The sequence below is a fragment of the Delphinus delphis genome, chromosome 2 (genome assembly GCF_949987515.2).
Source record: "Delphinus delphis chromosome 2, mDelDel1.2, whole genome shotgun sequence".
Classification (NCBI taxonomy): Eukaryota; Metazoa; Chordata; class Mammalia; order Artiodactyla; family Delphinidae; genus Delphinus; species Delphinus delphis.
The window spans coordinates 36,532,818-36,547,621 of NC_082684.1; the positions used below are offsets into that span (position 1 = coordinate 36,532,818).

Here is a 14,804-nt window from a genome sequence, read left to right on the forward strand (position 1 = left end):
CTGAAACATGTTCTCTGCATGAGTGAATTCATTCTTACAAAATCTCAACTCCACCCCACACCATCTCACTGCTCAGCTGCCATTACACCACTTAACGCTGCAGGTGACAGGCATATTGTCACTTTTAGGAAAAGTTCTAAAAGTGGCATGTATCAAGCAAAGGTTATCACAGCCACCAAGCAGCTGGCAACCACTCCAAACATCACAAGCAAAGGTTCATATGTATTATGGTAGATTATTCCTTTCTCAAATTTATTTAAAAATACCAACAATTGCAATAGAAGTCTAATACCAGTTAAATCTCAGTTATGGAGCATCTTAAACTACAAAATGCTTTCTCAGGCTTGGTTATTGGTTTCATTTGTCACTTCTCCATCATTAGGCTTAGAACTTCCTTTGAAAACAAAACAATTTTCTTGCCAAGGAGATAATTTGTAGGCAAAGATATAACTTTAATACCATTTGATAAGAAAAGTCTTTTCTCCAGGCACAGAGTTCCTTATAAAAGAGAAGAAAAGAAATAGTTTCTATATACAAAACTGAATGTGATGAGTACTTAACCACTAATAAAACAGTTATGAAAGACTAGATAGAAAAGTTGGAGAAGAGGTTTCAAAAATTAGAGCACAGGACTACTATTATCCTCCTTTTGAACCTCAAATCTCAAATGCTTCTAAATGGCCAAGTATTCAAAGAAAAGAAAATCTCTTCAAAGGAGTGTCCCAGAAACATTCTACTTCCTTCCCATTTATTCCTACACTATTTTCCTCATTGTTTCTGGTTTACACTGACTAAACAAAGGATGAAAAAAATTGTACTCACTGAGAATGTCAGAAAGCCAAATAAAGTAATAATCCAAAGAAAACTTGGTGTTTTGTCTTTTGTTTTAATATCTATTCTTAAGTCTAATGAGAACATTCTTTTTATTGACTCCACTGTTCATTCTGTCTCTTTCTCAAAATCCTTTCTCAAAACCCTATTCCTCTAATTTCAGGTAACCCCACTATTCACTAAACATAAGAATAATTAAAGTCTATTCAACATCTCAGGTATTCAACATCTCACAAGATCCAGTCATGTGAGGTCTACTTTTTATATTATATAGAAAAAATGCAGACATTCAGGGATTCTTGGTTAAAAAACAAATTAAAAAATCCACTCTGATGGTCTAAGGGATGGATTTAATTCAGTAAGTCAACAAAAGAAGTATTAACATTTGAGTTAATAATACTGTTTGTGACAACACATGCAACCCTGTAAAATGCTGTCATACCATATGCTGAACCTATAATGTATCCTAGTCAATTCTAAGCTACACCAGTAAGATATTAGAAATGTTTAATCTTTCCCTTCATAGAAAAAGTTAACTTAGACAAGTGTGAAAAAAAAAGACAAGTGTGATAAACAAAAGTACAGAGTTTTCTAAACAAGAATCATTTCAATAACAAATAAGAAAAAGTTGTTCTGTAACATTTTACTTAGAATTATAACAAAAAAATTATCATTAATATTCAAAGCCAGCAAAAGTATAATATAATTTGAACAGAAACAAGTTTAGAGAAACATAAATTTTGTTATACCAAGTGCTTTGGGATTTTATAAACCACCATCAAAAGTATCCAAGATATTAAATTACTATTTTTTGCAGCAATATTGATAATGCATGAGTTATAAAGCAAGAAATTATTGTAGGAGCAAAACATGGTCATTTTCTTAATTAATAGCATCATTTTAACTCTGTTTTTAGAGAGATATTTCCCCAAATTTTGTTGTTCTTAAAACAGTATTTTTAAAGGGATCAACGAAAATAAGTCAAGCTGAAAACCAAGTAGTTTTCTATGTAATTTTCCTTAGCATGGTTTAAAAGAGCAGGTATAGAATTTCTTCCTTATCTATAATGAATGCCTGCTTACTTACCTATCATGTTTACTGTTTATTTTTGAACCATGCCTGCTAAAATGTAAACTTCATGATTTTTGTTCACTGACGTATCCAAAGTACTTAGAGCAGTATTTACAACTTAGTAATAAATATTTTTTAATAAATAAGTGAATGAGTTGAGTGAAGGATGTCATAATGGCATATGACATATGACACCGAATCTGAGAACTTATCAGCTTCAACTGCATTTTATGCCCCACTTAAGAAAGCAAATACAAATGTAGAATGTAAGACAGTGCTATTATAAGGAAAATAAAATCATTCAAAACTTTACGATTTATTATTAACATATATTTTACAAGACAGCCTCAAATTATTAAAATAAACTGGTCTAAAAGGCCAATAAGTCAGCAATCTTATGGTTACCCTTCAGCCATGAGAAAATAATTCTCTATGTCGTATTTTCCTCATCTAGGAGATTCACTTTGCAAAAACAATTGGATAACTGAAGGAAGTAAATACAGCCTTTGATATGAAAGCCACTCAATCTATTTGTGAATGAATTTATTAGTGAAAGTACTTCAAATTTATTAGTAAAAATATTTCAACATTAACTACATGAGCTAATTTCTGACTAAAATTTATATAGCAGTATTTGCTAAGATTTCTTCTGAGTGGGTTGTTTTCAAGTATTTACAAATTCATTCCTGTTTGAGATTCACATACTACCCTTCATCTGCAGAACAGTAAGTGGATTGAAATGTGTCAGGTTTCCTTCTGCAAATTTATTTAATTAGCAATACCACTTTTTTAAAGTAATAGGTATTTAAATGATTCATTTCTTTTGGTATTTACAGAGACTCTGGCTTATACTGTTTAATGTCTCTGAAACAAAAAAAAATATGTAAAAAATATATGTAATTTTTCAAAGTAATTTCTTGAATCTGGAATCTAAAGCACATCATCAGTAGTAAGATCAGAAGCTTTAATGGAGTTATTATGAGGCTTACATGAATAAAGCACTTACAAGGCTTGGCACATAAGAGGTGCCCAAAAAAAGGAAATTCTATTTCAATGCTGACAAAATACGCAGATTAAAAATATGGGTGCTAGAATCGGCAAAGTCTGAACTAGAGTCTTGGTTCTGCTATATCATAGTTAGGTAACCTCACTGAGCTTCAATTTCCTTATCTGTAAAATGGATATATTACATACTACCTCTCCCACCAAATACTGGGAGAGGCTTAAATAAAATAATCTGTGGGAAGCACTTAGCACACCAGTGGCAAACTGTTATTATATCATACATATTAATACTGTAACATTATTTTAAGACACAATTATAATATTTTATATAATTTATATACCATATGTTTTTATAAGCAGTTTCTAAAATGGCTGTCAATGATCCCTGTGTCCCATATTCGTGCTGTTATGTAATCTCCTCCTCCAAGTGTGGGCTGGACCTAGTGACTTACTTCTTATACACAATAGAATACAGGGAAAATGATAGGATTTCACTTCTGAGATAAGGTTACAAGAGATATAAGCTACCACACTGTGAGCTGCCCTATGAAGAGGCCCATGTGGAAAGGAACTGATTCCTGCCAACAACCATGTGAGTGAACTTGGAAATGGATCCTCCATCAGTCAAGCCTGGACCACGCCACTGTAGCTTGGTTCACATTTTAATTTCAGGTTTTTGAAAGACCCTGAGCCAGAAGATCCAGCTAAGCCATGGCCCAATTCCAGACCAACAGATAATAAATGTTTTCTAAGCCTCTTAGTCTTAGGGTAATTTGTTATGCAGCAATAGATAATGCACATGTCTAGTTTCCTACTAGGCTGAGTACCTGGTCTTCAATTCATGTATTATTCTGTCTGTCCCCAGCAAGCTGTACGAAGTCTGGGGTACAGCGTAGGCATCCAGGATGCAGGACAGAAATGAATCTTAATTACAGTTCCTTAATATCCTGCTAATATCTCTTACAAATACTATAAAAACTAAACTCAATTTATAGCAAATAAGAGATCTGGTAAAAGTATAATTATTAGTTTTATATTATACCAGAAGTCTGAAAGCATTTCTATTAATGTTTACTAAACAGACTTCCACTTCTAACCATGAAAGAATAACTGGTATTGTATTTGTCCTCACATATAAACAACTAGAAAACTCATATATTCTTTGTTTTTTTTCTTGTTTCTTTACAACCCTTTAAAAATGTAAAATCCATTCTTAGCTCAAGGGCTGTAGCCCAGATCTGCTCATGAGACCAGTCTAATGACTCCAGTCACAGAATAAAGGCTATGCTAACAAGATCCATAACAAAACTTAAAAACAAGCTACAAAAACAAGCTAAAGGTGATCCAAAAGTAAATTAATGCCTATCAAAATAAACTCAACATTCTTTAAAGAAAGACAATAAAATACAGATACTCAACAATATAAAGTTCACACTGTCCAGCAACTAATCAAAACTTACAAAGAACATGGAAAGAGATCATCCGGTGACGCAGGCATCCAAAAACCTGCTAAAGGCTAAGGGTGGACTAGAATACAGAGCAAACACTCCACTCCAAGCCCCAAACCAAGAATAAGGCAGCAGTAGTCCACCACCTCAGGAGTTTTAAGTCTCTGCAAAAACAAGACAGACAAAATTTCTGCCCTCAAGAGGTAATATTCTAGTGGATTCTAATCACAAAGGGAAGTCACTAAAACAAGCCCCAGAGAAGCCTCTTCTTGCAACAACTAACATTCTGAGTAATTCAGTAGAAACTGAATATAAACCATATCACCTAATTACTTTCTTAGAAGTAGTGTAATCATTCCATTAGAAGCAACAACGACGACAACAAAATGCAGTACCATTTACAACACTATCAAACTGACTTTTCTTATACCTAACATATAAGAAAATGACCTTCTACTTCTTTTAGCATCTGACTATGCGAAAATGATATTTCCAAGAATCACATTCAAGTGGCTTCACTTTAATGCTAAGGCCAAAAGATGGAATCTGTGACAACGTGTTACAGAATCAAATGACTAAGAGCCTGGCCTGTTCTGCTGTGAACCATGTTCATTAGAAGATTGTCCTCTAAACTTAAAACTAATTCAGTACTTATTTAAGTAATATAAATATGTATACCCTATGCAAAGGGAAATATAGCATTATATGTCAAATATTTGCATAAACATGCCCTTTGATGAGAAACTCCACTAGCAGGAATTTATGCATTTTAACACGTGAACAAAACATATCACAAGGGTATTCATTACAATGCTGTTCGCAATAGTTCCAAACTGGAAAAAACATAATTGCCCATCAATAGAAACATGGTTGAAGAAATTATGAATTACTTTTCCAGAAATATGTATTTTTTAACTATGATGCCAACAAGTAGGAAAATGTGGCCCATAACTAAGAAGAAAATCAGTCAATTTAAAACAGACCCAGAAGACAGAGATGATGATAATAGCGGATAAGGACACTAAAACAATTACTATAAATATGTGTTAGGATTTAAATTTTTAAAAATGAATACATTGATTAAAAGAAATAAAAACTAACAAACATCTATAATTTTTTAAAAATCTAAAAATTAAAAAATTCTCTGGAAATGATTAAGAGCAAATTAGATACTGCAGAGGAAAAGTTAAGTGAATTTGAAGACAAATAGAAAATATCCTGATCACAAGAAAAAAATTACAACTATATATGGTGACATATGTTAACTAGATTTATTATAGTGATAATTTAACTATATATATATCAAATCATTGTGTTGTACACCTGAAACTAATATATGTCAACTTAGAAAAATTACCCAAAAAGAAAATTATCCAGGAAGAAAAAATCTGAAGGAGGTTTGTTTAATAAAAAAGTAAATTTTTAAAGTAACCACTGTTTACAGCACTTCAGATATCACGGTGTTTGACAGCTTTCAGCACAGTCACAGCACATTACAGTAACTATCATCGTGAACTAAAAACTGTTCAGGAGCTAAAACTCTAATAAAAGTCACCCATCAACATTAGCAAGAAAACAACTTACATTAATCAGCTTTGGAAATGTACCGGCATTCCCCATTTTTGCATTCAGTTTGAAAAAGGACTTCTCAGAACAAAACCTGTCTCAAACCTGAAGTAATGTACATTGAAAGCTAGCTTAGTCACGGGCATATAAAGAATTTCCAATGTATTTTTAAATACAAATAAAACCATAATTTGGAGGAGAAGATTAGTCACGGTGGGGCGGGGGGGGGAATACATAAGTGTTAAAAAGAGTTTCAGGGGGCTTCTTATTGGAAAAAAATACAAGCAAGTGGGCAATAGAACAACATCTTTAAAAGTGCTGAAATTAAAAAAAAAAAAACGGCAAAACTACACTTTGTTATCCATTGAAAATACCTTCAAAAACAAAAGCAGGGCTTCCCTGGTGGCACAGTGGTTGAGAGTCCGCCTGCCGATGCAGGGGACATGGGTTCGTGCCCCAGTCCGGGAAGATCCCATATGCCGCGGAGCGGCTGGGCCCGTGAGCCATGGCCGCTGAGCCTGCGCGTCCGGAACCTGTGCTCCACAACGGGGGAGGCCACAACAGTGAGAGGCCCGCGTACAGCAAAAAAAAAAAAAAAAAAAAAAAAGCAGGTTTCTGTAAGTTTTCATTTAACTTGGGTAAATACCTAGGATTGGGGATTGCTGGGTCATATGGAAAACATACACTTATAATAAGAAAAGGCCAAACGGTATTCCAAAGCAGCTGCATCATCCTGAATTGTTACCAGAACAAATGAGTGTTCCTGTTGCTCTACAGTTTCTCCAGCATTTGGTATTTTCAATTTTTTTTAAAGTAATTCAGATAGTTGTGTAGTGGTTCAATCTGGTTTCCATTTGCATTCAATTTCTCTAATAACAAATGACATTAAGCATGTGATCATCTATTCATGTGCTTATCTGCCAACCATATAGCTTCTCTGGTGAAATGTCTATTCAGATGTTTTGTACATTTCTATATTACATTGTTTACTTTTGAGATTTAAGAGTTCTTTATATATTCTTGACACAAGTCTATAATCAGATGTGTGACTTTTCAAATATTTTTTCCCACTCTGTCACTTGCCTTTGCATTCTCTTAACAGTGTCTTGCATGCAGCAAAAAAATTAATTTTTTGACAGAATATAAAAAAAATTATAATTTTTAAAAATAGATTTGGTTTTTTTTAATAGATTGTGGTTTGAGTATTATATCTAAAAATTCAATGTCAATCCAAGGTCACATATATTTTCTCCTACATTTGCCTTAAGAAGTTTTAGTTTTAGGTTTCAAAGTTAAAAATACACTTGCCCAGGATTCCCGCTCCTACCTAGGTATCACCTCAAGAAAAATGAAAGCTCATGTTCCCACAAAAACTGGTACACAAATGTTTATAGCAGCTTTATATATAGACAAAAATTGGAGGAAAAATCAACATGGTCTTCAACAGGTGAATGAGAACATTCATTTATCAAAACAAATGATCATGTATCAAAAACAAAGGACTACTACTCAGCAAAAAAAAAGGAACAAGCTATTGGCTCACTCAACAAAATAGGTGAATCTTATGAAGAGCCCAGAGATAAATCCATGCACATATGGTCACCTTATCTTTGAGAAAAGAGGCAAGAATATAAAACGGAGAAAAGAAAGCCTCTTCAATAAGTGGTGCTGGGACAGCTACATGTAAAAGAATGAAATTAGAACACTCCCTAACACCATAAACAAAAATAAACTCAAAATGAATTAAAGACCTAAATGTAAGGCCAGACACTATTAAACTCTTAGAGGAAAACATAAGCAGAACACTCTATGACATAAATCACAGCAAGATCCTTTTTGACCTACCTCCTAGAGTAATGGAAATGAAATCAAAAATTAACAAATGGGACCTAATGAAACTTAAAAGCTATTGCACAGCAAAGGAAACCATAAACAAGACAAAAAGACAACCCTCAGAATGGGAGAAAATATTTGCAAATGAAGCAACTGACAAAGGATTAATCTCCAAAATATACAAGCAGCTCATGCAGCTCAATATCAAAAACACAAACAACTCAATCCAAAAATGGGCAGAAGACCTAGATAGACATTTCTCCAAAGAAGATATACAGATTGCCAACAAACACATGAAAGGATGCTCAACATCACTAATCATTAGAAAAATGCAAATCAAAACTACAATGAGGTATCACCTCACACAGGTTAAAAAGGCCATCATCAAAAACTCCACAAACAATAAATGCTGGAGAGGGTGTAGAGAAAAGGGAACCCTCTTGCACTGTTGGTGGGAATGCAAACTGACAGAGCCACTATGGAGAATAGTATGGAGGTTCCTTAAAAACTAAAACTAGAACTACCATATGACCCAGCAATCCCACTACTGGGCATATACCCTGAGAAAACCATAATTCAAAAAGAGTCATGCACCACAATGTTCACTGCAGCACTATTTACAATAGCCAGGACATGGAAGCAACCTAGGTGTCCGTCGACAGATGAATGGATAAAGAAGATGTGGCACATATATACAACGGAATATTACTCAGCCATAAAAAGAAATGAAATTGAGGTATTTGTAGTGAGGTGGATGGACCTAGAGACTGTCACACACAGTGAAGTAAGTCAGAAAGGGAAAAACAACATATGCTAACACTTATATGTGGAATCTAAAAAAAAAAAATTTTTTTTTCTGAAGAACCTAGGGGAAGGACAGGAATAAAGATGCAGACATAGAGAATGGACATGAGGACACGGGGAGGGGGAAGGGTAAGCTGAGACAAAGTCAGAGAGTGGCACTGACATATATATACTACCAAATGTAAAACAGATAGCTAGTGGGAAGCAGTCGCATAGCACAGGGAGATCAGCTTGGTACTTTGTGACCACCCAGAGGGGTGGGATAGGGAGAGTGAGAGGGAGATGCAAGAGGGAAGGGATATGGGGATATATGTATACATATAGCTGATTCACTTTGTTATATAGCAGAAACTAACACAACATTGTAAAGCAATTATACTCCAATGAAGATGTTAAAAAAAAAAAAGGGTGAATCTTAAATGCATTTTGCTAGGTGAAGAAAGCTAGAACCAAAAGATACATATTGTGTAATTCATTTACCTAACATTATGGCAAAAGGAAAACTACAGGGTGAAAAAATAGATCAGCAGTTGCCAAGGCCTGAAGCTGTAAGGAAGGGCTGATTATCCAAGGGGCTCCAGGGAAAATTTTTACACTGATGAAACAACTCTAAATGGTACTGAAGAAGGGCACATTATCTCTGTGGTATTCAACCCACAAACCCATAATTCCAGTCTAAAAATGAGAAAAAATACCAAAAAATCCCAAACTGAGGGTCATCCAACAAAATACCTGAGCCAAATATACTTTTCAAAACTATCAAGGTCATAAAAAACATGAAACAATGAAGAAACTGTCCCAGATTAAAGAAGACTAAGGAGACATGGTATCTAGGATCAGATCTTGGAAGAGAAAAGGGACACTGGAGAAACTGGTGAAACCCAAATACAGTCTGTAGTTTAGTAAATAATATCGCACCCTGTTAATTTATTACTTTTTTTTTTTTTGCGGTACACGGGCCTCTCACTGTTGTGGCCTCTCCCGTTGCGGAGCACAGGCTCCGGAGGCACAGGCTCAGCGGCCATGGCTCACGGGCCCAGCCGCTACGCAGCATGTGGGATCCTCCTGGACCGGGCATGAACCCGTGTCCCCTGCATCGGCAGGCGGACTCTCAACCACTGCGCCACCAGGGAAGCCCTAATTTATTACTTTTGACAAATGTACCAGGCTATGTAAGATGTTAACATTAGGAGAACCTGGGCAAAAAGTATATGAAAACTCTCTGTACTTTCTTTGCAAAGTTTCTGTAATTCTAAAATTATTCCAAAATAAAAAGCTTTTAAAAGATAAAGGCAAAATAAATACATTTTCAGAAAACAAATGCTGAAAAAAACTTGTTGCCAACAGATACATTCTACAAGACATATTTAAAGGGATGCTTTTCAGGCTTAAAGAAAATCATTGTGGATGGAAACTTGAATGTAAACAATGAACAAATTTATGAGCAGGTATAAGTGAAACTTTTTCTCATTTTTAATTTCTTTTAAAATAAATTTGATTCGAAAAACAAAATACATTTGATTCTTTAAAACTAAAATAACAAATACTATAGGGTTTGTAACAATGTCATAAGATGTATGACAGGCAGAAAAAAGGATATGGTTTTTAATTTTTAAAAAAATTTTAAAAATTGATTTCTTTATTTTTGGCTGCATTGGGTCTTCATTGCTGCACGCGTGCTTTCTCTAGCTGTAGCGTGCAGGCTTCTCATTGCGGTGGCTTCTCTTGTTGTGGAGTACGGGCTCTAGGTGCATGGGCTTCAGTAGTTGTGGCACACAGGCTCAGGAGTTGTGGCTCGCAGGCTCTAGAGCACAAACTCAGTAGTTGTGGCGCACAGGCCTAGTTACTCTGCGGCATGTGGGATCTCCCCAGACCAGGGATCGAACCCATGTCCCCTGCATTGGCAGGCAGATTCTTAACCACTGCACCACCAGGGAAGTCCCAAGAAAATGGTTTTAAAGTCCCTACGTTATACTTCAAGAAGTGTGAAAGTACTTGAAAGTTTGGTGAAATAGGTAAAAGCTTCACATCGTAAATTCTATCAATGAAATATAAAACAGATAAACAATAGAGGGAAAAAAATCAATGAAACTAAAAACAAATTCCTTGGAAAGATCAATAAAATTGATAATATTCTAGATGAACTAATCAACGGGAAAAAAAGAAGACAAAAGCTGCCAATATAAGGAATGAAAGAGGAAGCATCACTACAGATGCTACAAAAGGATAATAAGGAAATACAATGAACAACATTGGGTCAATAAATATGAAACCAGACCTGAAATGGATAAATTTCTTAAAATAAACTGCCAATGCTCAATCAAGAAGGAATAAATAACCTGAATAGCCACAGAGCCTTGTATCTATTAAAGATGATGAATGTGTATTAATAAACCTTCCCACAAAGAAAACTCTAGGCCCACCTGGCTTTATGTGTGAATTCCACCAAATATTTATAGAAGACACAACAGCCACTTTATTAATGAATCAAAAATTTGAAAAACTCCAAGTGTCTAACCAACAGCTAAATGGATAAATAAACGTAACACATTCATATAAATGGAATATTATTCAGTACGAAACAGGAACAAACTACTGATTTACACAACATGGGTGAATCTCTAAAACATGCCTGGCAAAAGATGTCAGGGACAAAAAAAGAATACACATTTATATGAAGCTCTAGAACAGAGAAACTAACATATAGTGACTAAAATCAGACCACTGATTGCCAGGGAACAAGCAGACAACTGATTAAAAAGGGGAATGACAGTTATAAGAAGGTATAGATTTAAGAAAAATCATCTAAGTGTACACTTAATATATGTACATTTTATTGATGTAAGTTATGCTTCAATAAAGTTGAAAAATCATAACAGAAAATTTAAACTATCTCCATTTTGTGAATATAATTGAAAATGTCAATAATTAAAGGATGCCAATTCATTAAATGGCTAAATTATGTGCTTGCATTTTGAGTTTCAATGAGACAGATTTTCTTCAGCAAAATCATCATTGTACATTCCTACTTTTAATGAAAAAATCAGAAGTAATTATTCTACACATATGATCAACTTCAATCCAAATGTTAATGTGAAAATTTTATCTTTTACACATTTCAAAGTGAGAATCAACTAAAATAACTAGTAATATAATTAACAAACTATACTGAAACTGTTCTGAATCTTCTTCGTAGCCTATCTTTTTCTCAAAGTGAAAGAAAGCATCATAAATATTCAAATAATAATGATTCCTTAGATTGTAATAAATATCTACTATAGTTTAGAGTTATCATCTTTAGAAGAATTTTTTAACAACTGGAAAGAATAAAAAGCAAATCATTGTTACAGAGTGCTTCTTAAGGTAATTCAATGTAACAGAATAAACTGAAAATTTCAACAGAAAAATAAAATAAGTTATTCAGCAAATTTAATGAATGACTACTATAATGTAGCAAAGGTTAAGCATGACTGTTATATTTTAAAGGCTGATAAAGAGAAATATAAATGAAATTTTTAGAGAAAAGCTATTTATCAATTACAAAGTACAAATATTTAAAGAGCCCTATGCATATATAATTCAAGTCAATTCTAAATTAATATAGGTCCAAGACTATATATTTAAATATCTTCTCAACTGATCTCAGTTCATTTTCAAATTAAGTACTGTTGAAGAACTTATTTAAAATCTTTCTTACTGTCCAGCCTCCATATATGGGAAAAGGGCAGTAATAAAATTGTGTTTATTAATTTAAGAAAGAAGTAGGAAAAAGCAAGTAAAAACAGTATCATAAATTAAGATGGTCCTTTCATGCTAGTTGAAATCAACTTATTTGTATAAACGCAATTGGTGAAATAACTAAACTGATGTGTGGAATGAAGGGAGTAAGGCAGGGGAGGAAGGAAAGAGAGAAAGTGAGGGAAGGGAAAAGCATGGAAGGGAAAAAGAGGGAAGGGCAGGAGAGGAAAGAAAAGGAAATTTTTATAAAGCCCCTACCAAGATTATAAAATTCAATTTTCATTCATTACTTACAGAGTCATCTATCATACTCTCACTGTATGCTTATCAGTAAGGTCACAGTATATACACATATGAACTTAAAATGCCAGGTATCCTGACTACATGAGCACAAAATATTAATTCACTGAGACCAGCCAATATCTTAGAAATTAATCTTCCTAGTTATGAAGTACAAACACATAACCACATTTATGAGGTTTCTATCAGGAGCATCTCATTCACCTTAACTCAAGATAACACACCAGGTTGTGTTTACTGATGCAATTAATTTATACTATTCAAATGGATCCAGAAATCTGGCCTTTGCATCTGTACCTTCCACCTTAAATAAATCAATACCGCTGAAATGTGGGAACACTAACAAATTCAAATAAAATGTATATTTTACCATTTCATCTGGTTATGAAGTATATACATAATATACACTCGATTGGCAACATCATATAGTAGAAAGAGCAACCATTTCAAATCAATCACTGGCTATAAATATACGGGCAGTTTACCAAACTACAAAATGGTCACTTCACTTAATTGTGAAGATCACATTAAATAATGTAAGTAAAAGTGGTTTAGAAACTGTAACACAATTTATAAACATTGTTACTATTATCTTTCCCTTGCCATCAGAAACTAGGTATACCAGCCTTCTGCCAGTTTTTAGAATACGTCAAGTTCTTAACCTATCATGGGGCCTTCATTCTTGCTGTTCCTTCTACCTGAGCTGAAATCCCTTTGGCTTATTCTTATAATTCAAACCTCTACTTAAATGTCACCTCTTTTCAGGGACAGTCCATGACAATATGTATCAATTATGACATGCTAGGACACACATAAGAGAAAATCCAACTCAAAATGGCTTTAAAAATAAGGAAATAAATTTCTCAATTGACAAAAAGTTAATTAATTCAATTGCTCCATGAAATAGTCAAAAAATTCTTTTCATCTTTCTATTCTACCTGCTTGGCATGACAGACTCTGTCCTCGTCCTAGCTCTCTTCACGGTAACAAGTTAGCTGCCTCAATTCCAGCCACAAGTAATTATGTGTAAAAGAACAATTGGTAATTTCTTCTAGTCAGTCTCATTTTAAAGGAAACTACTGAAAGAAGTCTCCCTCAAATTTGCATATCCTATTAACAAGAGTGAGTCACCTCATCCTTTGCAAAATCAATCACTGGTAAGTGAAATGGGATTACTATTATGGCTTAGACTAATCAGGATTTATCCCTAAGGGTAGGCGCCAAAATAACATCGGTACCCTGAAAGCAAGAATGAATGACTACAAAACCCTACAAGAATGCTACAATATCTTGTCTTTAAAAAAAAAAAAAAAAAGCACTCACCACCCCCCATTATTCTCTATCACAATACTTATTGGCTTATTTATTTCCTATAATAAAAGATATGTACCAATAGAGCAGGGATTTAGAGCACAGTGCCTAAAATAGAACAAGCTTTGTATTAATATTTGTAGAAAAAAGTGAATGCATGAATATTACACAATGTGCATATATTTATTTAATATCTATAGTCAAAATCCTAGGCAAAATAAAAATAAAGTTTTCGAAGAATTAGAACTAAGATTCAAAGTCATTTTCATGTTTATTCATTTATATTTACATGCAGAAAATGTCAAAAGTAGATGCTCAGAAAGAAATATATCCAAATATAATTTCAAAACAAAGACACTCAAGCCAACTCTTGATAACCTGCAGAGTCCTCCAATACTACATTTAATAGTTAATAAGGGCCCACAGATGTATAGCAAAAATTACAAGTCTCATACAACAAATAATGACTAAAGATGCACAATCTTTCTAGAGAACTCTTTCTAAATAACAATAGAGATTTAAAAATTCAGATTCAAAGAGATTTAAAAGAGTTTCTACAGAACAACAGAGATTCAAAAGTATAATAAACATATTATGCTACTGAAAATTTTAGTGGGATATACATTTTTTAAAAACACATTTCAGGGCTTCCCTGGTGGCGCAGTGGTTGAGAGTCCGCCTGCCGATGCAGGGGACACAGGTTCGTGTCCCAGTCCTGGAAGATCCCACATGCCGCGGAGCGGCTGGGCCCGTGAGCCATGGCCGCTGAGCCTGCGTGTCCGGAGCCTGTACTCCTCAACAGGAGAGGCCACAACAGTGAGAGGCCCACGTACCACAAAAAAAAAAAAAAAAAAAAAAACCAACGCATTTCATATAAGAGGCATGATGCCCTTTAAA

At 34.2% G+C, this 14,804-nt stretch overlaps 1 protein-coding gene across 4 annotated transcripts in view; it reads right to left on the bottom strand.

The window, feature by feature from the left end:
* Nucleotides 1–14,804, bottom strand: part of FUT8 (fucosyltransferase 8) — a 314,456-nt gene that overhangs the window by 155,781 nt on the left and 143,871 nt on the right. The gene's annotated exons all lie outside the window — the stretch shown is intronic.